At 44.5% G+C, this 27,487-nt stretch overlaps 1 protein-coding gene across 2 annotated transcripts in view; it reads right to left on the minus strand.

The window, feature by feature from the left end:
• LOC115139295 (pleckstrin homology domain-containing family G member 1) overlaps positions 1-27,487 on the minus strand; it is a 132,741-nt gene that overhangs the window by 71,552 nt on the left and 33,702 nt on the right. The window contains exon 1 of one of the 2 annotated variants that reach the window (XM_029676499.2): positions 6,249-6,660. The exons of the other annotated variant lie outside the window; for it this stretch is intronic. The gene's annotated coding sequence lies outside the window, so the exon portion shown is untranslated. Of the gene's footprint in view, positions 1-6,248; positions 6,661-27,487 lie in introns of those variants that run through there. 2 annotated transcript variants of the gene reach the window in all.

Genomic DNA, 27,487 nt, shown 5'->3' on the forward strand with positions numbered 1-27,487 from the left:
AAATTACTCAAGAGGGAGCCAGAGATCAAGATAGTTTTTTTCTCTTCTGGTTAGGCTGTTTCCGACCCTCCTTCTCCTGCTGGCCTTAGCAGATTCTGCTGTTACGCTCCTGAAGTTGCAGCTCGATAATAGGCTACACCAGCTCTCTCAAAATCATTATCATGCGGTTAATCCAAATTCTAAAATTAGCTTCTATTGCCAACTAGGTAAAAATAGTCTACATAAAGCCAACAAATAAAAACATTGAAGCCTGCAGGTAGACAATATCCTGATAAAAATAAATATCCTAGAAATCGGATACGCATGGCCTGTCTGCAAGGAACTTGAAACATTATACTGTATCAACTATTAACTTTGGTATGGCCTGATGCTGGCAGTAGCAAACTTGCAACATTGTATAAATATTCTGGGCCTCCCCAGAGTTTCCTGCACCAGAGCTCCAGACAGGATACACATAGCTGTAGGCAATTTACGCAAAGAATAAGTAAATGGGTAGGCCTATTTTATGACATTTCCCCTGGATCAGAGCATTACATTTTTTCTCCCTTTACCACCAAGCGGTTATCAAAAGAGAGCTAGAAATATATTTCAAATAGGCTACGTTGAGGAACTACTGTCATTCTCAATGGGTGTAAAAACAGACTTTGTTTACTTGCTGTTTGAGGTGAAGAAAAAATTACTTTGAGAAGCTCCACAGTGGTGGTAAGTTAAGAAAATACAATCAGATCTTGGTCAACCAACAGCCTATTGACCAAACAATCGACCAGACGACTAAATGGGGTCAGACTCATTCTCATTGGGGACAAATTGCGTTTTTCTGTGACACTCTTCTAACTTGGCCTGTGATCCTCATAGAGGGAAACAGAACGCACATCCAAGCGCCAGAGTCTTAGCGTTCAGGAATGGGGTCATAATAACTCATCGCCAAAATGGTTCAAATGCTAGAGTCATATTCAGCTTAAGAAATTGAATTCAACATGCCACATTGGCTTCAGAAACTGCCATAAGTTTCTGTTTACCATAGTAAGCGTTTGATTCGATCTGTTCAGCTCTACCTTTCCTGACTGGCAAAGTACCAGTATGAGAAGTTACACAGTTGAAGTCGGAAGTGTACATACACTTAGCTTGGAGTCAGTAAAACTCGTTTTTCAACCACTCCACAAATTTATTGTTAAACTATAGATTTGGCAAGTTGGTTAGGACATCTACTTTGTGCATGACACAAGTAATTTTTCCAACAATTGTTTGCAGACAGATTATTTAACTTATAATTCACTGTATCACATTACCAGTGGGTCAGAAGTTTACATACACTAAGTTGACTGTGCCTTTAAACAGCTTGGGAAAAATCCAGAAAATGTCATGGCTTTAGAAGATTCTGATAATTCCGGCTAATTGACATCATCTGAGTCAATTGGGGGTGTACCTGTGGATGTATTTCAAGTCCTACCTTCAAACTCAGTGCCTCTTTGCTTGACATCATGGGAAAATCAAAAGAAATCAGCCAAGACCTCAGAAAAAAATTGTAGACCTCCACAAGTCTGGTTCATCCTTGGGAGCAATTTCCAAACGCCTGAAGGTACCACGTTCATCTGTACAAACAATAGTACGCAAGTATAAACACCATGGGACCATGCAGCAGTCATACCACTGAGGAAGGAGACATGTTCTGAGAGGAACTTACTTGGTGCGAAAAGTGCAAATCAATCCCAGAACAACAGCAAAGGACCTTGTGAAGATGGAGGAAACAGGTACAAAAGTATCTATATCCACAGTAAAACGAGTCCTATATCGACACAACCTGAATGGCCGTTCAGCAAGGAAGAAGCCACTGCTCCAAAACCGCCATAAAAACAAAGATACCAAATACTTATTGAGTGCATGTAAATTTCTGAACCACTGGGAATGTGATGAAAGAAATAAAAGCTGAAATAAATAATTATCTACTATTATTCTGACATTTCACATCCTTAAAATAAAGTGGTGATCCTAACTGACCTAAAAAAGTGAATTTTTACTATGATTAAATGTCAGGAATTGTGAAAAACTGAGTTAAAATGTATTTGGTTTAGGTGTATGTAAACTTCCGACTTCAACTGTATGAAACTTTGATTAAATTGAAATTATGGTTTGTAAACTTGATACACAGACAATGAATGCAATATCATATTGAAAGTGAATATATAAATATTGAATTTGAATATTCAATTATATTTACATTTGATTTTTAAACTGAATGCAATATTCATTCAATTCCGTTTCAAATCAAGAAAAACAGGTTCAATTTATGAATTCAATGATTCAATTTGTGCTGTAAACATTCAAAAATATTAAAAACAAATTCAATACCCTAATACAAATTCATTGTATCCAACATTGTGCAAAACGTTTCTGTGAAAAAAACAGGTGGCCACCTCAAATGCTGTCTGTTGCCTCAAACGTAACTGGACGTTCTAAATAAGTGTTCTAATCACACCGGTTTGAGAGTATGCTGCAGGGAGAACTGTAAAATGATCACACCCATGTGTCCGTAAGCGTCAAAGGGTTAACATGGCATAAGTCGTGGTAAAATGTATAGAATTGCAGGAAATTTTCTTTGAAACTGCAAAAATGTCTCTCCACCCTATGGCAAAGTGTAGAATTGCAGGAAATTATCTGTACAGCTTCCAGTTGTTACCTCCGCCTAGGGCTGGGCGATATATGAACAATTTATTCATTGAATTTACAGAAAATGTGCTATATCGCGATATGTATCGTTATCGGGATATGAAATTACCTATATCGGGGATATGAGATTTTGGTCATACTCAAATTGAATTCTCTCTCACATTTGACAGATTTAACTCACATAAGCCAAGGTAATTGCCACATGTTCCAAATGAACACCATTTGTTTATTACAAACGGTTACAAATATTTAATTTCAATTTTCACGAGTGATCACCTAGTCTGCGGACAGTTCAGCTCACGTCAGGACAGACACCAGCTAATGACCACACGTTTTAGACAATAGCTGCTGCACACACACACACACACACACACACACGAGTAGGTCGGCTATTTGTCCCCCTTCTTCAGAGGAGAGGTACTGGTCCCAGCAGCAGGGCGTCCCCTAAACCCTCCCCCTTTTACTGACCATACAATAATACTGCCCCCCCCCCTACCCCCTACTGGTCAGTGCAGCTTACTGGTCACTGGTCAGTAGGTTACCATACAACGTTAGTGAACCGTCTCAGTGGGAACTCTAACTAGAGCCCCCAACCCAATACATCTCAGGACACCTCCAGTAAGTAGTCCATCTCCAGCAGCACAACCCCTCTAGTACTAAGGGGACCCACTGACCCTTGAAGGCCTCTTCCTCCCCCTCTCCCCCTGACCCCAAACACCGACTGCCTTCTCCCCTTGCCACATAACGAGCACCCCCTGGCTAAGCAAATACACAACACCATTGACCAGCGCTCCTGCTCCGAAGTCTGGACAGTTCATTAAGGACCAATCTCTACAGTCAGTCACAGCCTATCCTATCTGACACCCGTTTCCTCCTAACTAATATAACTTTTTACAACTCCTGCACTTTCCCTCTGGCTCTTCAGAAGCAAAACAATTCTTCTGAAAACAGCCCATCACAAGGCCTCTCTCCACTTCATGGCTAACACAGGGCACCCACAAACACATGCACACACACACACTTAGGGTTTGAGGGTTTGTGTGGTTGCCAGGATGATCGAGGCTATAGCGCTGTGGTCACCATGGAAACAGTCTGGCGCTCAGCTCACCCCCGAGCCTGAGGAAGGGAGTGAAGAGAGGCACCGAGAGCAGAGCGTCAATAAAGCCCTCTATTTCTCATAGCACTAAGACAGACAGACACTTGGAGTGGGGTAAGGGTTCAATCACACACACACGACCAGAGAGCTTGAAAAGAAGAGAAACAAAACTTTGTGAAAAACTTCTGCACGAAAGGAAAAAAGTGGCTCGTTCAAACCCCCTCGGCACTTTAGCATCTGTCCCAAGAGGAGGAGGGATATAGACGGGAATGGGGGTGGTTGTTATTGCAGTCGGCACAGAGTGAGCGTGTGTGCGCTTCCTCAGACGACCTGACAGCTCCTTCGTTTTCCCAGCTGTGCCAGTCACAATGAGGCCAGTGTGTTTCTACAGTAAACCAGTATGGGGAGCAGAGGAGGAGGGTTTCAGTACTGAGGGCTAGATAGAGTGGGAGTGACCCTGTTACACTGTCAGCCCAGAGATGGATCACTTGTAGATCTGAGGGAAGCTCCGTTCTTCTCGTCCACATTCACCTAATGTCACTATAGGGAAGTCAACAATCATTCATTCTGCATACCTCACCTCTTACATTCTCTTTTGATATTTGACTGTACTGTTTGACTGTACTGTCAACTAAAGCCTAACAGTGCAACCAGAGTTTCATATGGGTTTTCAGAACGATTAATGTCCATATAAATAGCAGTGAATAAAAAAATTACATAACTGACAGACCAATTAAAAAGCACTATCCTCCACCTGGTGGCCTCCATAATGTGTCTAATTTATTTTCCTAAGATTCCTGCCTTATGAGCTTCCCATATTCCCTGAGCAGCGTGCAGCGTGCAGCAGTCTGGCCACGGTGCCGGGACAAGTCCAGGAATGTATGTCCGGGGGACAGAATTCAGACTGTGAATAAAGCTCCTATAAGAGCAGGTATCCCTCGGGATGACCAGAGAAACTGGAAAACCCATGAAGAAAACAAGGAGCAGCTTCTGCCTTATAAGAGACTAAACAACAACAACGAACAGCATTGCCACTGAAACAGCAGCAGCAGCTCTTTGACCACAATAGAAACTACAACATCCAATACTATAAAAGGTAGTAACTTGTATAGTGTTTAGTATTGACATAAACGGCTTAATGAGTAAACAAATCACTACAGGCGGAAGAGGAGTGGAAATGAGGGAGGAGTGAACTGGGGCACAGAACTTAAAAGGGGCAAGAAAGAGAGGAGGCTGCCATTTACATTTGGACATGGTAGTGTGTGAGATGTGTGTGTGTGTGTGTGTGTGTGTGTGTGTAGGGGACATACCAGAGGAAGCTGTGTTTGGACTCAGATTAAAAATGCAGGATGAGGGTCCAGCAGGAAGAGATTGTGAAAGGGCCTACCTCTCCTCCACCCTCTATTCCCACCATTACAACACAACTAAACACAGCCCCCTGGACATAGGAAGAACAGACACGTCTCAATGAAACACCCACATTTCCTTGGTAACTTGGAGTTTATGAAACTCAAAATGTAAACATAAACAGTACTGTTCTATTATGTAAGAAGTTCAAATAAATCAAGGCTAAATATGATCCAAAGACAAAGTACTTTCAAGTTGTTCTGTCCTCCTCCGTGTGTGACGCAGTTTGGCTGGATGGCCCAGTTACCCCTCTCACAATAAGGGCACACACAACCACAATCAAGCACACACACTAGAGTTCGAAAGGTGAGATGTTGCCTGTCAACCTCGGACTCTAACAACCTCAACATGACAAAACAACAGGCCAAAACCCTATCAATCCTTCATTATCCTCCACATCAAACAAAATCACATTTCAATCATAGAAGGCTTAGAACATTAAGATCCAGACACACGTCTTCATTCCATTTCAATAAAACAAGACAAAAAACCCACTAACATCTCAATACATTATACTACAACAACCCTCCATCACACACACATCCTAGCACACTAAACATAGGATACTGTTCCTGCCAACCTGCAGCCCCGCATGATCATATACACAAACATGAAGCTTCAGAGAACCAGAAGGATGTATACACTGTTGGACACTAGTAGATACTAGACAGTGACACACAAACACACACACCTTTACCTTAACTGCAGAAGAGAGGATAAATGCTATAATACCAATAGACTGACATCTAATTAAAGGGGGATCCAAGGGATCCATAAGCTCCAGGCTAAATTAAAACCTTGGACTGAGTCCTTTCAGATCAGAGCAGCCCAGGCGCATCAACCACCACAATGATGATTAAATGAGACTCTGGCAGGGGAAAACCATGTCTAGAGTTAATGTAAAGGAGACTCTGGCAGGGGATTCAGCCTTACAAATTCACTACTTTAAAACTGATACACACTTTCAAAAAGACCTCTGCTGTGAATCTCCCTGACAAAGTCTGATTTAGTCACACAGTACAAGTGTACAGTATATAGCAATATTACAGAACAACAGCGTTAGGAAGACCCTCCTCACCTTTGAGACTGTTCCAACAGCCAGTCTTTCCTTTGGGCAGCCAGTTGCTGATGATATCCCAGTATCCTTTAACTGTTTAGGTCCATCTCCACGCATCGGGAAGTTTTGCCTCACACACACGCACACTAAAACTGGTACATGCTCTAAAGCAGAGAGCTATTCTGTATATTGGGATGGTCAGTGGAAAGACAAGTCCCCACCTCTATGAGGTCAGTCAGCTCAAAGAGAGAGGGGAGAGAAGCGAGGTGAACAGATGGGAGCGGAACAGAAAGGAGCAGAGCCGACTGGGAGGGGAGAGAGAAGGGAGCGCTCGTCCAGCCAGCCCACATCCTGACCAATTACTGCTGCAAGAGAAACCTCTCTTTCACTATCTCGCTCTCTCCATCACTCTCCCTCTCTCACAAACACACACTCTCTCGCACACACACGCCTGTCCTCTCCCTATCTCTCACACACCCACGGCCCCTCTCACACACACAGCGTGCTCCCAACACACACACGCGCACCCTCCCACGCTCCCCCCCACACGCGCACGCTCCCCCCACACGCGCATGCTCCCTCCCACACGTGCGCGCTCCCACTCCCCGCTCCCACCCAAGCAAACTCCCTCCCTCACACGCACGCACACGGGGTCCCTTCCTCACACACACACACACGGTCCCTCACCACACACACACACACAACACACACACACACACACACGGTCCCTCACACACACGGTTCCCACCCACACACACACGGTCCCTCACACACGTTCCACACACACACACACACACACACACACACACACACACACACACGGTCCCTCACACACACGGTTCCCACCCACACACACACGGTCCCTCACACACGGTCCCACCCACACACACACACGGTCCCACCCACACACACACACGGTCCCACCCCACACACCCCCACACACACACACACGTGCACTCTCCCCTCCCCCCACACCCCCACCCCACACACACCCCACACACACCCCCCACACACACACACCCCCAACCCGGATGTCCTAGCTGTGTTTGAATCCTGGCTTAGGAAGGCCACCAAAAATTCTGAAATTTCCATTCAACTGCAACATTTTCTGTCCAGATAGAACTGCCAAAAGGGGGCAGAGTGACAATCTACTGCAGAGATAGCCTGCAGAGTTCTGTCATACTATCCAGGAATGTGCCCAAACAGTTCAAGCTTCTACTTTTAAAAAGCCACCTTTCCAGAAATAAGCCTCTCATGGTTGCCACTTGTTTATAGACCCCTTTCAGCCCCCAGCTGTGCCCTGGACACCATATGTGAATTGATTGCCCCCATCGATCTTCAGAGTTCGTACTGTTAGGTGACCTAAACTGGGATATGCTTAACACCCCAACTGTCCTACAATCTAAGCAAATTATCAAGGAACCTACCAGGTACAACCCCAAATCCATAACCATGGGCACCCTGTCGGATATCATCTTGACCAACTTGCCCTCTAAATACACCTCTGCTGTCTTCAACCAGGATCTCAGCGATCACTGCCTCATTGCCTGCGTCCGTAATAGGTCCACGGTCAAACGCTCCCTAAAACACTTCAGCGAGCAGGCCTTTCCAATCGACCTGGCCCGGGTATCCTGGAAGGATATTGACCTCATTCTGTCAGTAGAGGATGCCTGGTTGCTCTTTAAAAGTGCTTTCCTCACCATCTTAAATAAGCATGCCCCATTCAAAAAACGTACAACTAAGAACAGATAGTGAGCCCTTGGTTCACCCCAGACTTGATTGCCCTTGACTAGCAAGTTCTGCATTAGCATCAAATAACCCCCACGATATGCAACTTTTCAGGTAAGTCAGGAACCAATACACAAAGCCAGTTTGAAAAAGCTAGCCTTTGCTTTCCTAACAGAGATTTACATCCTGTGGCACTATTTCCAAAAAGTATTGGGACACTAAAGTCCAAGGAGAACAAGAGCACCTCGTCCCAGCTGCCCACTGCACTTAGGTTAGGAAACACTGTCAACACCGATAAATCCACGATATTCGAGAATTTCAGTAAGCATTTTCCCACTGCTGGCCACACTTTCCACCTGGCTAACCCCCCCCACCCCGTTTTTCCTTCACCCAAATCCAGATAGCTGATGTTCTAAAAGAGCTGCAAAATCTGGATCCCTACAAATCAGATGGGCGAGAATCTGGACCCTCTCTTCTAAATTTATCCGCCGAAATTGTTGCAACCTATTCAACCTCTTTCGTATCATCTGAGATCCCCAAAGATTGGAAAGCTGCAGATGTCATCCCCCTCTTCAAAAGGGGAGACACTCCAGACCCAAACTGTTATAGACCTATATCTATCTAAAATCTTTGAAAGCTAAGTTAATAAACAGATCACCGACCATTTCGAATCCCACCGTACCTTCTCCACTATGCAATCAGGTTTCCGAGCTGGTCATGGGTGCACCTCAGCCATGCTCAATGTCCTATAAACGGTATCATTACCGCCATCGATAAAAGTACTGAGCAGCCATCTTCATCGACCTGGCCAAGGCTTTCGACTCTGTCAATCACTGCATTCTTATCGGCAGACTCAATAGCCTTGGTTTCTCAAATGACTGCCTCGCCTGGTTCACCAACTACTTCTGAAATAAAGTTCAGTGTTTCAAACCGGAGGGCCTGTTGTCAGGACCTCTGGCAGTCTCTATGGGGGTGCCACAGGGTTCGAATCTCGGGCCGACTCTTTTCCCTGTATACATCAATGATGTCGCTCTTGCTATTGGTGATTTTCTGATCCACCTCTACGCAGACGACACCATTCTGTATACATTTGTCACTTTTTTGGACACTTACATTTCAATGCTATACAACCCTTCAGTGGCCTCCAACTGCTCTGAAATGCTAGTTAAACTAAACTGCATGCTCTTCAACCGATTGCTGCCCGCACCCCCCGCACGACTAGCATCACTACTCTGGACGGTTCGGACTTAGAATACGTGGACAAATAAATACCTAGGTGTCTGTAGACTGTAAATTCTCCTTCCAGACTCAAATTAAGCATCTCCAATCCAAAATTAAATATAGAATTGGCTTCCTATTTCACAACAAAGCCTCCTTCACTCATGCTAACAAACATACCCTCGTAAAACTGATTATCCTAACGAACCTAGACTTCGGGGATGTCATTTACAAAATAGCCTCCAAAACTCTACTCAAATTGGATGTAGTCTATCAATCACAGTGCCATCCATGTTTCCACTAAAGCCCCATATGCTACCCACCACTGCGAACTGTATGCTCTCATTGGCTGGCCCTCGCTACATATCCGTCGCCAATCCCACTGGCTCCAGGTCATCTATAAGTATTTGCTAGGTAAAGCCCCGCCTTATCTCAGCTCACTGGTCACCATAGCAACACCCACCCGTAGCACGTGCTCCAGCAGGTATATTTCACTGGCCATCCCCAAAGCCAACACCTCCTTTGGCCGCCTTACCTTCCAGTTCTCTGCTGCCAATGACTGGAACGAATTGCAAAAGTGACTGAAACTGGAGACTTATATCTCCCTCACTAACTTTAAGCATCAGCTGTTAGAGCAGCTTACCAATCACTGCACCTGTACACAACCCATCTCTCTGATTTGGTCCTGCCGTACATACCTACACGTACGCCTCGGTCACAAGACGCAGGCCTCCTAATTGTCCCTAGAATTTCTAAGCAAACAGCTGGAGGCAGGGCTTTCTCCTATAGAGCTCCATTTTTATGGAACGGTCTGCCTACCCATGTCAGAGACGCAAACTCGGTCTCAACCTTTAAGTCTTTACTGAAGACTCATCTCTTCAGTGGGTCATATGATTGAGTGTAGTCTGGCCCAGGAGTGGGAAGGTGAACGGAAAGGCTCTGGAGCAACGAACCGCCCTTGCTGTCTCTGCCTGGCCGGTTCCCCTCTTTCCACTGGGATTCTCTGCCTCTAACCCTATTACAGGGGCTGAGTCACTGGCTTACTGGGGCTCTCTAATGCCGTCCCTGGAGGGGGTGCGTCACCTGAGTGGGTTGATTTACTGTTGTGGTCATCCTGTCTGGGTTGGCGCCCCCCCCCCCTTGGGTTGTGCCGTGGCGGAGATCTTTGTGGGCTATACTCAGCCTTGTCTCAGGATGGTAAGTTGGTGGTTGAAGATATCTCTCTAGTGGTGTGGGGGCTGTGCTTTGGCAAAGAGGGTGGGGTTATATCCTTCCTGTTTGGCCCTGTCCGGGGGTGTCCTCGGATGGGGCCACAGTGTCTCCTGACCCCTCCGGTCTCAGCCTCCAGTATTTATGCTGCATTAGTTTATGTGTCGGGGGGCTAGGGTCAGTTTGTTATTTCTGGAGTACTTCTCCTGTCCTATTCGGTGTCCTGTGTGAATCTAAGTGTGCGTTCTCTAATTCTCTCCTTCTCTCTTTCTTTCTCTCTCTCGGAGGACCTGAGCCCTAGGACCATGCCCCAGGACTACCTGACATGATGACTCCTTGCTGTCCCCAGTCCACCTGGCCATGCTGCTGCTCCAGTTTCAACTGACCTGAGCCCTAGGACCATGTCCCAGGACTACCTGACATGATGACTCCTTGCTGTCCCCAGTCCACCTGACCATGCTGCTGCTCCAGTTTCAACTGTTCTGCCTTACTATTATTCGACCATGCTGGTCATTTATGAACATTTGAACATCTTGGCCATGTTCTGTTATAATCTCCACCCGGCACAGCCAGAAGAGGACTGGCCACCCCACATATGCTCTCTCTAATTCTCTGAGTTTTTGTACAGCACTTTGAGATATCAGCTGATGTAGGAAGGGCTATATAAATAAATTTGATTTGATCTACAAATAGCCCACCCAACTACCTCATCCCAATATTGTGATTTTTGTTTTGCTCTTTTGCACCCCAGTATCTCCACTTGCACATCATCTGCACATCTATCACTCCAGTGTTAATGCTAAATTGTAATTATTTTGCCACTATGGCCTATTTATTGCCTTACCTCCCTAATCTTACAATATTTGCACACACTGTACATATCTTTTTCTACTGTGTTATTGACTGTACATTTGTTTATTCCATGTGTAACTCGGTTGTTGATTTTGTCGCACTGCTTCGCTTTATCTTGGACAGGTTGCAGCTGTAAATTAGAACTTTTCCCAACTGGCCTACCTGGTTAAATAAAGGTGACATAAATCAAATAAACATACCTGCATATCTGAGTGAATAGTCATTGTGAGTAGTAGGGACTCATTGTTCTGAATCCTCAGTGCAGTGTGCACAGCCAGGTCAGAGGAAAGTCCCCTCACTGAGAGTCAACGGCATTCCTCACTCCTGACTTCAACAAGGTTGCCTGGGATCAGATACTCACAGCCCAGTTCCCAACACCAGTTCACTTCCTCATTTCCATGTTCTCAGTGAAGGATTTTCATTTTCTAGAAATATGAAACTGTTAGGATGCCAGTCCTTGGACTGGACAATTATCCTTCTGGGGAAATCACTCATGCACTGTATGTATACACATGCATGTGTCACACACACACACACACACACACACACACACACTACAGTAAGTAATGTTAGCCATTGACTCTGACATATCATCTGTGGCGATCCGACCATAGCCATCCATACTCTGTGGGCAGAGAGGATATGGGTCACCAGCTGTTGTTATCTTAACCTGTATAATCACCAGGCTGCCACACCCAGAGAGCAGGGAATAACACTCTCACAATACAAGAACACGCAGGCAATACACAACAGCCTACACACTCAGTACAAACACTGTCTTTAAAAACATATATACCTATATGTGTAAGACACTAGGGCTGTGACTTTGATGGAATTTTGAATGACTTATTGGTCAGCCAAATGACCGCGGATCACTTGAACAGCACGATTTAGTTTTAAAGACGCACATTTTCTCCTTTGCTCCTGACTGCAGGGAAGGGGCCGTGCCTAGGCAACCAAACACTTGTTTGCTACAACACCTTGCTTGTTTGAGCAAGGAGCAACAAAGCACCATTACGTTGTAAAGAATCCATGTTAACACAGAAAAGGACACCGCACAAATACTGGCCGTCCCGTCTACAATCAGCTGTAATGCCCCCCCCCCCAAAAAAAACATCTTAATTTCGAGACAGTCTTGATCCATAATCAACGGTTACTCAATTATACGGTAATTGTGCCAGGCCTATGACACACAATACCCCAGACCTACAAGAGATGAGGAGAATAATAGATATTAGCTAGTGATTATGGTATCCTTGGGCAATGTCCATGGTTGGGCTCCAGAATAATGTATTAGCACAACACAGGATGCCAACGATGGGGAGTGAAGATTATATAGCCTAAACAACACAATAAGGACTGCTCCTGGGTGGTGGAACAGAGATGCCCCAAGGGTCATATTATGAGGGGAACACTAGAATGACATACAGAGAGGCAGATAGTGCATCCATTGACAATGTTTTGACTACTTATATCATATGATCTACCTGACACGTGCACCATCTGAGAATATAGATGTATTTGGGAGAGACAGTTGCCATCTACGGTAGGTTAGGAGTGTAGGAGTCAAAAAGACACCCACCATCATTGGCTGCACACATGTGTTTGTCACAGAGAGGTGAGATATTGCAGCACACTAGAGGTGCTATTGGTGGAAAATCAGATGCCAGTCAAAACAAACCCCTAATATAGATGTAATGAGTGAATAAAAGCCTCGGACTCGCCCCAAACTTCCACAGGAAACACCTCCCCTCCCCACCCCTTCCTGTCGCTCTCCGGATGTTTGGAGATTAAGGAATCAAACAGGAAGTGATGTCATCCACCTGGGACATGAATCATCTCCATTTAGTAGCATTGTCACGCCAGAGGAGTAAGTTGAAACCCCATCCTTTCATTCTCTCTCTAATCAGGGATCTTTTCATTCTCATGCATTGTTCTGATGATGGTATCATTTAACACGTCTCATTGTTTACTTCCTGGTTCTGCTGAATGAGCTCATGCCAGATTATGATGAACTTTGGCATTAGATTGTGTATGACAGCAGTATAGAGAGATAACGTCATTGAATGAGTAAGCAAAATTTCAAGTGAAGTGGTCGACCATTTCAGGCCAAGCATGCACGCACGAAAATAACAGACAAGGAGTTTGAGACATTTTCTATTAAAAAAAATTGTTTTAAAGGGAGTACTAAGTCCCTCTAAAATACACCACACTATAGATGTGTAATTGGGCATCAGAGGGAACCCATGAGTTTGCTATTCAAATTAAAAACCTATATTACAGTGTAGTTCAGAGTAGGCCACAACGCTATCACAGAGCTTTTCATGAAAACAGCCTTCTCCTCAGTAATCCTGGCCAAAACGCATTAGTGCCTGTTGAGTTTTGGTGAAGTTTCCGCCATTTGCTGGTGGTGAAGAGGGGGTAAAGCTAAAGCTAAAGCTATGTGTGCTACTGTTTGATAGTGTGTGTATTTGTGCATGCCCCAGATCAAGAAGTGGGAGGAATGTTGGCAGTTTGCTTTTCACCTACAATATGGGGGGGTTATATTCTCTGATATTAATCCTAGGTTAACACCCCTGGTTTCCAATGCTGCCAGTGAACAGTGAAAACACCTGCAACCCGGCCCTCTGCAGACCGGCCCTCTGCAGACCGGCCCGCTGCAGCCTTCAGGGAACCTAAGATGTCATCGTGAACAAAAGGAGCGCTGAAAGCCGCCCAACTCAGAGGTCTATTATTTACTGTACCAAAAGAAACTCGCTCTCACTCTATAGCATTCCCTCCCTCTCTCATTCTTCCTCATCCAAATGATTTTCTGACCAAAACAGGCCACAGAGGGAGGAAGTCCTTCTCTGCAGGACAAACCCCAGAGTTATTCACAACGCGGAGACATTTTTATGCTGATGTGTGGACTTTGTTAGCCATGATTCAGAGTAGCGGAGAGTGGGGTAAGTTGAGCCACCCGTGTTTCTAGGAAACCATACACAAAATTGATAATTTGACCAAATAACATCCTGAAATACACTGAGTGTACAAAACATTAGGAATACTTGCTCTTTCCATGACAGACTGACTGGGTGAATGCAGGTGAAATCTACACTATATATATATATACACACACCAAAGTATGTAGACAACAAGTCAAATGAGTGGATTCGGCTATGTCAGACATACCCATTGCTGACAGGTGTATAAAATCAGGCACACAGCCATGCAATCTCCATAGACAAACAATGGCAGTAGAATGGCCTTACAGAAGAGCTCAGTGACTTTCAACGTGGTACCGTCATAGGATGCAATCTTTCCAACAAGTCAGCTTGTCAAATGTCTGCCCTTTTAGAGCTGTCCCGGTCAACTGTAAGCACTGTTATTGTGTACAAAAATACAAAAGTCTAGGAGCAACAATGGTCCAGCGGTGGGCACACAAGCTCACAGAATGGGACAGCAGAGTGCTGAAGCACGTAAAAATAGTCTGTCCACGGTTGCAACACACACTACAGAGTTCCAAACTGCCTCACAGCAAAGTCGGTACAATAACTTTTTGTTGGGAGCTTCATGAAATGGATTTTCATGCCAAGCATCGGCTGGAGTGGTGTAAAGCTCGCCACCATTGGACTCTGGAGCAGTTCTCTGGAGTGATGAATCACGCTTCACCATCTGGCACTCCGACGGACAAATCTGGGTTTGGCAGATACCAGAAGTCCACCTGCCCGAATGCATAGTGCCAACTGTAAAGTTTGATAGAGGAGGAATAATGGTCTGGGGCTGTTCTTCATGGTTAAGGCTAGGCCCCTTAGTTCCAGTGAAAGGAAATCTTAACACTACAGCATACAATGACAGTCTAGACGATTCTGTGCTTCCAACTTTGTGGCAGGCCCTTTACTGTTTCAGTATGACAATTCCCAGTGCACAAAGTGAGGTCCATACAGAAATGGCTTGTCAAGATCGGTGTGGAAGAACTTGACTGGCCTGCACAGAGCCCTGACCTCAACCCCATCGAACACCTTTAGGATAAACTGGAACGCAGGTATTCCCAAACTGGGGTACGTGCAATGCCGTCGGAGGTACGCCAAATAAATAAATATTCACATTTTAAAAATATATATAATAAATACAAATAAATATTTTTATATGTTCCAACGAGGCTATACATTTGCTATACATTTGTGTGAGGTTTTTTTCCTCACCTGAGTAGCCTCGTTTCACTGCCAAAAATCAAATTAAACCATCTAGTATTCTGCGAAATAACAACACAATGTCAAATACAAGTAGCCTAGTCAAATAATTAACATCCAATCACATTAACTGTTACTCTCGCGGGAATTCCACTAACGGTCCATATGTAGCCAAACGTAGCTGCTGCTCATGCTCTGCTCATCAGTACTGATGGCGCAAAAGCAATGACAGGGAGACATAGTGGAGTGGTAACACACGTGCAAGCAGTTGCTCCCGACGCCACTTGGGTACACTGCAACATCCACCGAGAGGCTCTTGCTACCAAGGGAATGCCTGACAGATTGAAAGACGTTTTGGACACTACAGTGAAAATGGTCAACTTTGTTAAAGTAAGGCCCCTGAATTCTCGTGCATTTTCTACACTGTGCAATGATATGGGCAGTGACCACGTAACGCTTTTACAACATACAGAAGAAGTGTGCTGGTTATCAAGGGGCAAAGTATTGACATGTTGTTTTGAATTGAGAGACGAGCTTATTTACTGACCATCATTTTCACTTGTCTGACCGCTTGTATGATGGCGAGTTTCTCACATGACTGGCCTATCTGAGGGATGTTTTTTCCTGCCTGAATGATCTGAATCTAGGATTACAGGGACTCGCAACTATATTCAATGTGCGGGACAAAATTGAGGCTATGACTAAGAAGTTGGAGCTCTTCTCGGTCTGCGTTAACAAGGACAACACACAGGTTTTCCATCATTGTATGATTTTTCATGTGCAAATAAACTCAAACTTACAGACAATGTCAAATGTGATATAGCGAAGCACCTGAGTTGGGTGCGCAATTACGCAGGTACTTTCCCGAACGGATGATAAACAACTGGATTCTTTATCCCTTTCATGCCCAGCCTCCAGTCAGTCCACTTACAGATATCTGATCAAGAGCCACATCGAAATTGCAACAAGCAGTTCTGTGGAAATGTATTTTAAAATCAGAAGCCACTGACGGATTTCTGGATAGGGCGGCGCTCCGAGTATCCTGCCTTGGCAAATCAAGCTGTAAGACACTGATGCCCTATGCAACCACGTACCTATGTGAGAGTGGACTCTCGGCCTTCACTAGCATGAAAACTAAATACAGGCACAGCCTGTGTGTGGAAAATGATTTAAGACAGACTCTCTCCAATACGCAGCAGGTAGCCTAGGGGTTAGAGCGTTGGGCCAGTAACAAAAAGGTTGCTAGTTTGAATCCCCGAGCTGACAAGGTAAAATTCTGTTGTTCTGCCTCTGAACAAGGCAGTTAACCCACTGTTCCTAGGCCGTCATTGTAAATAGGAAATTGTTCTGAACTGACTTGCCTAGTTAAATAAAAGGTTAAATAAATAAAAAAATACAACCCAACATTGAGGAGTTATGTGCATCCTTTCAAGCACACCCTTCTCATTAACCTGTGGTGAATTACTCACAATTTTATGATGAACAAATAAGGTTTTATATGTAAGATGGCTAAATAAAGAGCAAAATTATTGATTATTATATTATTATTTGTGCCCTGGTCCTATAAGAGCTCTTTGTCACTTCCCACGAGCCAGGTTGTGACAAAAACCGCACTCATTCTTATGTATAAATGTATCATATAGTGCATTCTTATGTAAAATGACGGCAAAAAAAACATTTGAGAGTGCGCTGACCCTGGTGCTAGAGGGGGTACGCAGCTGGAGTTTAAATGTTTAAAAGGGGTATGGGACTATAAAAAAGTTTGGGAACCACTGGCCTAAAACATAAGTGCCCAACCTTACTAATGCTCGTGGCTGAATGGAAGTCCCCGCAGCAATGTTCCAACATTTAGTGGAAAGCCTTCCCAGAAAAGTGGAGGCTGTTATAGCAGCAAAGGGGGGACCAACTCCATATCAATGCCCATGATTTTGGAATGAGATATTCGACGAGCAGGTGTCCACATACACTACATGACCAAAAGTATAATCCTTTTGTGATGTCACTTGTTAAATCTACTTGAGTCAGTATAGATGAAAGGGAGGAGACAGGTTAAAGAAGGACTTTTAAACTTTGAGAAATTGAGACATGGATTGTGTATGTGTGCTTTTCAGAGGGTGAATGGGCAGGACAAAAGATTTAAGTGCCTTTGAACGGGGTATGGTATTAAGTGCCAGACACACCAGTTTGAGTGTGTCAAGAACTGCAACACTGCTGGGTTTTCACGCTCAACAGTTTCCTGTGTGTCAAGAATGGTCCTCCACCCAAAGGACATCGAGCCAACTTGACAACTGTGGGAAGCATTGTCAATATGGGCCAGCATCCCTGTGGAACGCAGAGTTCATGCCCCGACGAATTGAGGTTGTTCTGAAGAAAAAAAGGGTGTGAAACTCAATATTAGGAAGGTGTTCCTAATGTTTTGTACACAGTGTTACATGTAGATAACTTTGTTAGAAAGAATACTATATTTCCCTTGACCAAGTGATGCAGAACGTAAAAAAATTGCTCTACTTATGCACAATGTAAAAACAAATGTAAAAACTTACCCCACAAGTAGGATATAACTTCACTGTCCACCCAAATATAGACAATAGCCTTTGGATTTACCACACAAGTACCATGAAATAATCTCATCACACATCATCCATTGTGACAGTATGATCAACAGTGGGGCCTTTCATAAAAGAGGAAGCAACACCATTAGAGAGACAGACCCTCTATGAAACAGCCTGGCCTTTGAGAGACCTAATAGTATATGAGAGGCTACACAGTAGACCCATCGGTCTCCGTTTTCCAGTAGACAAGCAGTACTGCATGTTTAGTTGATGGGCTTACATCAGTGTGTTGGCCAGGCGACCAGACCACTGAGTATGAGGTCATCTACACAGACGACCAGACTGCCCTTAAAGATCCACTTTTACACACACACAAAGAAAAACTCCATGATACAGATCCATAATGCACATACAAAGCCCCTCCCCATGCAAGCACACATACTCACTGACATTCACAGACAGGCACCTTTCGACCTACACACAGGCATGCATACACACAAATACGCACTAGGGCCAGGACGATACCAATATGCTCGTTAGTATTGTGGTAAGGAAACAAAACAAAGAGGATTTAACTTATTTTGAAAAACAGCCCTAACATTTGAAACAAACATCACTGTTGTCAATTTTTCTTGGGTCACTATAATTATATATATTCTGCCAATTGGATTGATCCCCTCCACCACACGGAACCCCACTAATTTACCGACGGAAACACACAAGGTGGCTAAAAACAGACCTCCATCCTATGCTAGCTTGCTACCGATAGCCCGGCTAGCTGTCTGAATCTCCGTTACCCCAACCAACCTCACTACTAACTGGACCCTTATGATCACTCGACTAAGCATGCCTCTCCTTAATGTAAATATGCCTTGTCCTTTGCTGTTCTGGTTAGTGTTTATTGGCTTATTTCACTGTAGAGCCTCTAGCCCTGCTCATTATACCTTATCCAACCTTTCAGTTCCACCATCCACACATGCGATGACATCACCTGGTTTCAATTGTTTATAGAGACAATATCTCTCTCATCATCACTCAATACCTAGGTTTACATCCACTGTATTCACATCCTACCATACCTTTATCTGTACATTATACCTTGAAGCTATTTTATCGCCCCCAGAAACCTCCTTTTACTCTCTGTTCCGGACATTCTAGACGACCAAATCTCATAGCTTTTAGCCGTACACTTATCCTACTCCTCCTCTGTTCCTCTGGTGATGTAGAGCTGAATCCAGGCCCTGCAGTGCCTAGCTCCACTCCTATTCCGCAGGATCTCTTTTGACTTCTGTAATCGTAATAGCCTTGGTTTCATGCATGTTAACATTAGAAGCCTCCTCCCTAAGTTTGTTTTATTCACTGCTTTAGCACACTCAGCCAACCCGAATGTTCTAGCCGTGTCTGAATCCTGGCTTAAGAAGAAAAATTCTGAAATCTTCATCCCTAACTACAACATTTTCAGACAAAGTGGGTGGTGTTGCAATCTACTGCAGAGTTCTGTCCTACTATCCAGGTCTGTACCCAAACAATTTGAACTTTTTTTTAAAAACCCACCACATTAAAAACAAGTCTCTCTCAGTTGCCGCCTGCTATAGACCACCCTCTGCCCCCAGCTGTGCTCTGGACACCATATGTGAACTGATTGCCCCCCATCTATCTTCAGAGCTCGTGCTGCTAGGCGACCTAAACTGGAACATGCTTTACACCCCAGCCATCCAAAATCTACGATTGATGCCCTCAATCTCACACAAATTATCAATGAGCCTACCAAGTACCACCCCAAAGCCGTAAACACGGGCACCCTCATAGATATCATCCTAACCAACTTGCCCTCTAAATACACCTCTGCCGTTTTCAACCAAGATCTCAGCGATCACTGCCTCATTGCATGCATCCGTAATGGGTCAGCGGTCAAACGACTTCCACTCATCACTATCAAAAGCTCCCTGAAACGCTTCAGCGAGCAGGCCTTTCTAATCGACCTGGCCAGGGTATCCTGGAAGGATATTGATCTCATCCCGTCAGTAGAGGATGCCTGGTTATTTTTTTTAAATGCCTTCCTCACCATCTTAAATAAGCATGCCCCATTCAATAAATTTAGAACCAGGAACAGATATAGCCCTTGGTTCTTTCCAGACCTGACTGCCCTTAATGCCCTTAACCAACACAAAAACATCCTATGGCGTTCTGCATTAGCATTGAATAGCCCCTGTAATATGCAACTTTTCAGGGAAGCTAGAAACCAATTTACACAGGCAGTTAGAAAAGCCAAGGCTAGCTTTTTCAAGCAAAAAAGTTCTGGGACACTGTAAAGTCCATGGAGAATAAGAACACCTGCCCACTGCACTGAGGATAGGAAACACTGTCACCACCGATAAATCCATTGTAATTGAGAATTTCAATAAGTATTTTTCTATGGCTGGCCATGCTTTCCACCTGGCTACCCCTACCCCGATCAAAAGCACTGCACCCCCCACAGCAACTCACCCAAGCCTTCCCTGATGTTCTGAAAGAGCTACACAATCTAGACCCCTACAAATCAGCCGGGCTAGACAATCTGGACCCTTTCTTTCTAAAAATTATCTGCCGAAATTGTTGCAACCCCTATTACCAGCCTGTTCAACCTCTCTTTCGTGTCGTCTGAGATTCCCAAAGATTGGAAAGCAGCTGCGGTCATCCCCCTCTTCAAAAGGGGGACACACTCTTGACCCAAACTGCTGCAGACCTATATCTATCCTACCCTGCCTTTCTAAAGTATTCGAAAGCCAAGTCAACAAACAGATTACCGACCATTTCGAATCCTACCATACCTTCTCCGCTATGCAATCTGGTGGTCAGAGCTGGTCATGGGTGCACCTCAGCCACGCTCAAGGTCCTAAACTATATCTTAACCGCTATCAATAAGAAACGATACTGTGCAGCCATATTCATTGATCTGGCCAAATCTTTTAACTCTGTCAATCACCACATCCTCCGACAGACTCGATAGCCTTGGTTTCTCAAATGATTTCCTCGCCTGGTTCACCAACTACTTCTCTGATAGAGTTCAGTGTGTCAAAGCCTGTTGTCCGGGCCTCTGGCAGTCTCTATGAGGGTGCCTCAGGGTTCAATTCTTGGACCAACTCTCTTCTCTGTATACATCAATGATGTTGCTCTTGCTGCTGGTGAGTCTGTGATCCACCTCTACGCAGACGACACCATTCTGTACAACCCTCCAGACGAGCGTCAATGTCATACAACTCTCCTTCCGTGGCATCCAATTGCTCTTAAATACAAGTAAAACTAAATGCATGCTCTTCAATCGATCGTTGCCTGCTCCTGCCCGCCCGTCCAACATCACTACTCTGGACGGTTCTGACTTAGGTATTTGTAGTTGTCCACATATTCTAGGTGTCTGGTTAGACTGTAAACTCTCCTTCCAGACTCACATCAAACATCTCCAATCCAAAGTTAAATCTAGAATTGGCTTCCTATTTCGCAACAAAGCATCCTTCACTCATACTGCCAACCATACCCTTGTAAAACTTACCATCCTACAGATCCTTGACTTCGGCGATGTCATTTACAAAATAGCCTCCAATACCCTACTCAATAAATTGGATGCAGTCTATCACAGTGCCATCCGTTTTGTCACTAAAGCCCCATATACTACACACCACTGCGACCTCTACGCTCTCGTTGGCTGGCCCTCGCTTCCTACTCGTTGCCAAACCCACTGGCTCCAGGTCATCTACAAGACCCTGCTAGGTAAAGTCCCCCCTTATCTCAGCTAGCTGGTCACCATAGCAGCACCCACCTGTAGCACACGCTCCAGCAGGTATATCTCTGGTCACCCCCAAAACCAATTCTTCCTTTGGCCGCCTCTCCTTCCAGTTCTCTGCTGCCAATGACTGGAATGAACTACAAAAATCTCTGAAACTGGAAACACTTATCTTCCTCACTAGCTTTAACCACCAGCTGTCAGAGCAGCTCACATATTACTGCACCTGTACATAGCCCATCTATAATTTAGCCCAAACTACCTCTCCCCCTACGTATTTATTTAGCTCCTTTGCACCCCATTATTTCAAACTCTACTTTGCAAATCTACCATTCCAGTGTTTTACTTGCTATATTGTATTTACTTCGCCACCATGGCCTTTTTTTTGCCTTTACCTCTTATCTCACCTCATTTGCTCACATTGTATATAGACTTATTTTTCTACTGTATTATTGACTGTTTGTTTTACTCCATGTGTAACTCTGTTGTGTGTCAAACTGCTTTGCTTTTTCTTGGCCAGATCGCAATTGTAAATGAGAACTTGTTCTCAACTTGCCTACCTGGTTAAATAAAGGTGAAATAAAAAAATAAAAATTGTGTCTAGTTAGAGAAACAGACACCTCACAAGTCCTCAACTGGCAGCTTCATTAAATAGTACCCACAAAACACCAGTCTCAACTTCAGTGAAGAGGTGACTCCGGGATGCTGGTCTAGGGGTGCCGGCTAGGGATGCCGTCTGGGCCAGCAGCCTTGCGAGGGTTAACAAGTTTAAATGTCATACTCAAGTCAGCCACGGAGAAGGAGGGGAGCGCAGTCCTTGGTAGCGGGCCACGTTGGCGGCACTGTATTATCCTCCAAGTGGGCAAAGAAGGTGTTTAGTTTGTCTGGAAGCAAGACGGTGTCCGTGACGTGGCTGGTTTTATTTTTGTAGTCTGATTGTCTGTAGTCCCTGCCACATAGGTCTCGTGTCTGAGCCATTGAATTGTGACTCCACTTTGTCCCTATACCGACATTTTGCTTGTTTGATTGCCTTGCAGAGGGAATAGCTAAACTGTTTATATTCCTACATATTCCCAGACCTATTTCCATGGTTAAATGCAGTGGTTTGAGCTTTCGGTTTTGTGCGAATGCCGCCATCTATCCACAGACTCTGGTTAGGGTAGAGCTGGGTGATAAGGCCAAAATATCATATGGTATTTTTCTAATTGACAGTATGATGGTATTTTATGTTTTGGATTAATAAAAAAGTTCTACATTTGCTTTATGAGTACTGCGTGTCCCTAGGGTGGCAACACATTTATTCTAAATTATTTCAAAATCGGTCTTTCTCCATTCTGATTCTTGTAAAATAAATTCCTGCATTTCCATCAATTTCTGCATTTCCTGCACTCATGAGAATTTCCACACTGCCATGATATTTGCAAAAATACTAGGCCTTATTTTTAACCAAATGTTGCAATTGAGATTTAGATCAAAAACACTTGGGTGAACTTTTGGAATCATGGAAATAGAATGTTTATTCTAATTATATAGTTAGAATATAAATAATAGTGGGCACTTTGAATACAGTGTTTGACATGACAAATGAAAATGCCATGGACGAGTTGTTGTGACAGGGTTGGTACCAAAGTGATATTCAGAGTTCCCTAGGGGACCCTATAATCTTTGGCTACATTAAATATTTATTCATATAGCCAACATATTCATGCTTCGCCTATTCCTCTTTGATTTAGAAGATACTGTTTCACAAACATGCTGATTTAGGCCTCCACCAGCACTGGTATCAGGCTGTATTAGCCAGCTACGTTTGCTCTGACTAACTAGCGATTAGCATTAGTGGCTAACACGATTTAGCTGAACTTGCTAAGAAAATACAAACTAGCTGTTTACAGATGTAAGAAACACAAATATTGTAATTATAGAAAACTTGTGGATTTATATTAAGATCAAAGTGGAAACAACATTATCATCAACATTGTTTTATGTGCTGCATTGACCATGCAGACTGAATGAAAGTGTCTCGTGGTCAAGCAACAACAACATGCGCTCCTTGAGTGACGGGTGGGACTAGGTCTGTGTGGAAAGCCACACAGAGAGAGAGAGAGGAGAGAGGGATGACTCAGTTAGCAGAGTAAACTATACACATGGACGTTACTCACGGTGTATCACATTTAACAAACAAAACATTAAAATACCATAATAGAAGGTAAAAATAAAAAAAAACTGGTCCATGCATCAATACCGGTACATAGTAAAATACGGTATACCGCCCAGCCCTAGGTTAGGGTAAGTTTTAATAGTCACAGTGGGTATATCTCCAATGCACTTCCATAAACACACTCACAGAATCAGCGTGTGAATCAATGTTATTCTCAGAGACTGCCCGGAACATTTCCCAGTCTGCGTGATCAAAGCAATCTTTACACATACCTCACTCACACACACAGCCACACACCTCTCACACAAACACGCTCGTCCTCTCTTGCTCGCTCGCTCGCCTGCCCATCCACCCGCTCGCTCGCCTGCCCATCCGCTCGCTCGCCCGTCCGATTGTTCAGACCAGCGTTGAATAGTTCTTGTCACGGGCACATCCTGTTCCGAGTTTCTGCCTATAGGACAGTATTAGCAAAAAATGGAGTCGTGGTCGGATTTTCCGAAGGGATGGTGGGGGAGGGCCTTGTATGCTTAGCGGAAGTTAAGAGTAGAAGTGATTCAGTTTATTGCCCACACAAGTGCTACAATCAATATGCTGGTAGAATTTAGGTAGCCTTGTTTGCAAATTTGCATTGTTAACATCCCCAGCTACAATAAATGCAGCCTCAGGATATATGGATTCTAGTTTGCATAGAGTCCAGTGAAATTCCTTGAGGGCCATCGTGTTATCGGCTTGAGGGGGGATATGCACAGCTGTGACAATCACAGACGAGAATTCTCTTGGGTGATAATATGGTCGGCATTTGATGTAAGGAATTCTAAATCTGGTGAACAAAAGGACTCGAGTTCCTGTATCGTTGTTACGATTACACCATGAGTCGTTAATCATGTACCATACACCCCCCACACTTCTTTCCGGAGAGATGTTTGTTTCTGTCAGCTCGTTGCATGAAGAATTTTGTTACAATCTCTGATGTCTCTCTGGAAAGCAATCCTTGCCCTAATTTTGTCTAGAGACTGGACATTGGCAAGTAATATGGGGCGGCAGGGTAGCCTAGTGGTTAGAGCGTTGGAATCGCAATCGAAAGGCTGCAAGTTCAAATCCCCAAGCTGATAAGGTACAAATCTGTCGTTCTGCCCCTGTACAGACAGTTAACCCACCGTTCCTAGGCAGTCATTGAAAATAAGAATTTGTTCTTAACTGACTTGCCTAGTTAAATAAAGGTCAAATAAATCAAATAAAAAAAATTGGCAAGTAATATACTCGGAAGCGGTGGGAGGTGTGCATGCCTTCAAAGTCTGACCAGGAGGCCGCTCCATCTACCTCTTCTGTGGCAACTTTGTTTTCGAGTCGGCTTGGGTGGTGGTGCTGCGGTGCGAACAAAGGATCTGCTTCGGAAAAGTCATATATTGGTAAGTTGACATTGCACTAATATCCAATAGTTCTTCCCGGCTGTATGTAATAACGCTTAAGATTTGAGCTAACAATGTAAGAAATAATACATAAATTAAATACTGCATAGTTTCCTAAGGACTAGAAGCGAGGTGATCATCTCTGTAGGCTCCATCTAGCCGAGAGAACCACTTTGAAATTTGACATTTGATAAACGTCTAATTCTGAAGTGAGAGTGTGAGTGTGAGAGCTTAATGCAATGCATACCCTTACTTTCCTACCAGCATCATGTGATAGACTGCTCCTAGGAGCCCGGCACTGAACTCAAAACTTATTTGACAGGTACTGTGAGAGTAGGTCAAGGGTAAGATTAACTAGGCAGCACTTTGGCCAGGGTGGATAGTGTGTGTGTCTGCGTGCGTTAATTGGATCAAGTCCTAGAGGTAACAAATGGGAACAAGAGCTCTCGCACTGCATCATATCACACACAGATATGGGGGAACACAGTCAAAGGCTTTATTCGCCATCACACCAGTGGTCACGATTTAATAGAATACAGTAGTTTGAATGTACGTTCTGACACCACTCCAACCTATAACCCACACTTCTCTCTTCCCCCTCATTCTCTCCCTAACTATTTATTAAACTGATCTGCAGCCTTGGCTACCTGTATTACGTTTCAGCCCAAGTGTGTTGCTAATATAGGACAACTGTGACTTCAATGACAACACCCAGATCTCCCAGCCCAAACCCACCCTTTCTCTAACCCTCCTCGCCTGGCTCCCTAAGGTGCTGTAACAGAACTCAGGATCTAGGACGCCCAGTGCTAAGAAAGAACGAAAGAAAAGAAAAAGAAAGTGTGCAAGAGAGAGGGCGGGCGGGCGAGAGAGGCCAGGTGGGAGAGCGAGAGGACGCCGGGCGGACGGGTGAGCGAGCGAGAGGACGAGGTGTGTGTGTGTTTGTGGCTGTGGGTGTGAGTGAGGTGCGAGTGAGTGAGGGTGTGAGGTGCGAGTGAGTGAGTGAGGTGCGAGTGAGTGAGTGAGTGAGGTGCGAGTGAGTGAGTGAGTGAGGTGCGAGTGAGTGAGTGAGTGAGTGAGTTGTGTGGTGTGTGTAAGTGAGTGTGTTGTGTGTAAGTGAGTGTGTTGTGTGTAAGTGAGTATGTTGTGTGTGTGAGTGTGAGAGGTGTGTCCACCTGTCAACATCTCTAGATAGTAGGTGAAATTCGTTCAGACTCAGAATTGCATCTGTTCGGCAACAAAGACCTATCACTAAAATCTGCAACAATCTGAACGGGAGAGAGGAAATGCATAGGATTAATTAGGGATGCAGAAAGAAGTGTGTGTGTTAGTGTGGGGGTATGGGTTTGCGGTAACAGCTGCAATTAAGTGCTCATTAGGACATAAGAGCTCGTTTGTCACCACCCTACTGGGATCCACTTAGAATTTACCACCAAAGAGAGAGAAAGGGGAGAGAGAGATCCACCTCATTGTCTCTTATAGATGAGCATAATATAATGCAGTACCATAATCATTGTCTGCATTGGCAGGCTAAGGCTTGGCCTAGTTCAGCCCCAGATAGAAGCTACCCGAATGGGGCAGGCCAGCTCAAGAGGTGGCCTAGAAAACTGAGTAGGTGTGAGTGAGTGTTTATGGCACGATATGTGGCCTGGATACAGGAGAAGAGAGATGACCGGGGGACGAAGGGAAGGAGAGACGGGGGAAGGGGGGGGTGCAGAAAGAAGGAGAGAAGGGGGGGCAGAGAGAAGAAGAGTACAGAGGGAAGGAGGAGATGTTTGGAGTATATTTAGCTGTGTTCCCTAGCACACTTATAACCAGGATGTGATTTAGGACCTGGCCTAACAGGGCTTCAATCACCAATTATAAATAGCCCTCTTACATGCTCACCAGACCGCTCTTCCGTGTGCGCCATCGCATGCATGTTGATTTTGTCCACCCACACTAGACGCGATGAGGACACGCAGGTTGAAATATCAAAACGAACTCTGAACCAACTATATTAATTTGGGGACAGGTTAAAAAGCAAACATTTATGGCAATTTAGCTAGTTAGCTCGCTGTTGCTAGCTAAATTTGTCCTGGGATATAAACATTGGGTTGTTATTTAACCTGAAATGCATATGGTCCTCTACTCCGACAATTAATCCACAGATAAAGTTAATCTCTCCTCCTTCAGGCCTTCAGACTTTATATGGCTGTTGGCAAC

This window comes from Oncorhynchus nerka, linkage group LG13 (genome assembly GCF_034236695.1).
Source record: "Oncorhynchus nerka isolate Pitt River linkage group LG13, Oner_Uvic_2.0, whole genome shotgun sequence".
In the NCBI taxonomy this organism is placed as follows: Eukaryota; Metazoa; Chordata; class Actinopteri; order Salmoniformes; family Salmonidae; genus Oncorhynchus; species Oncorhynchus nerka.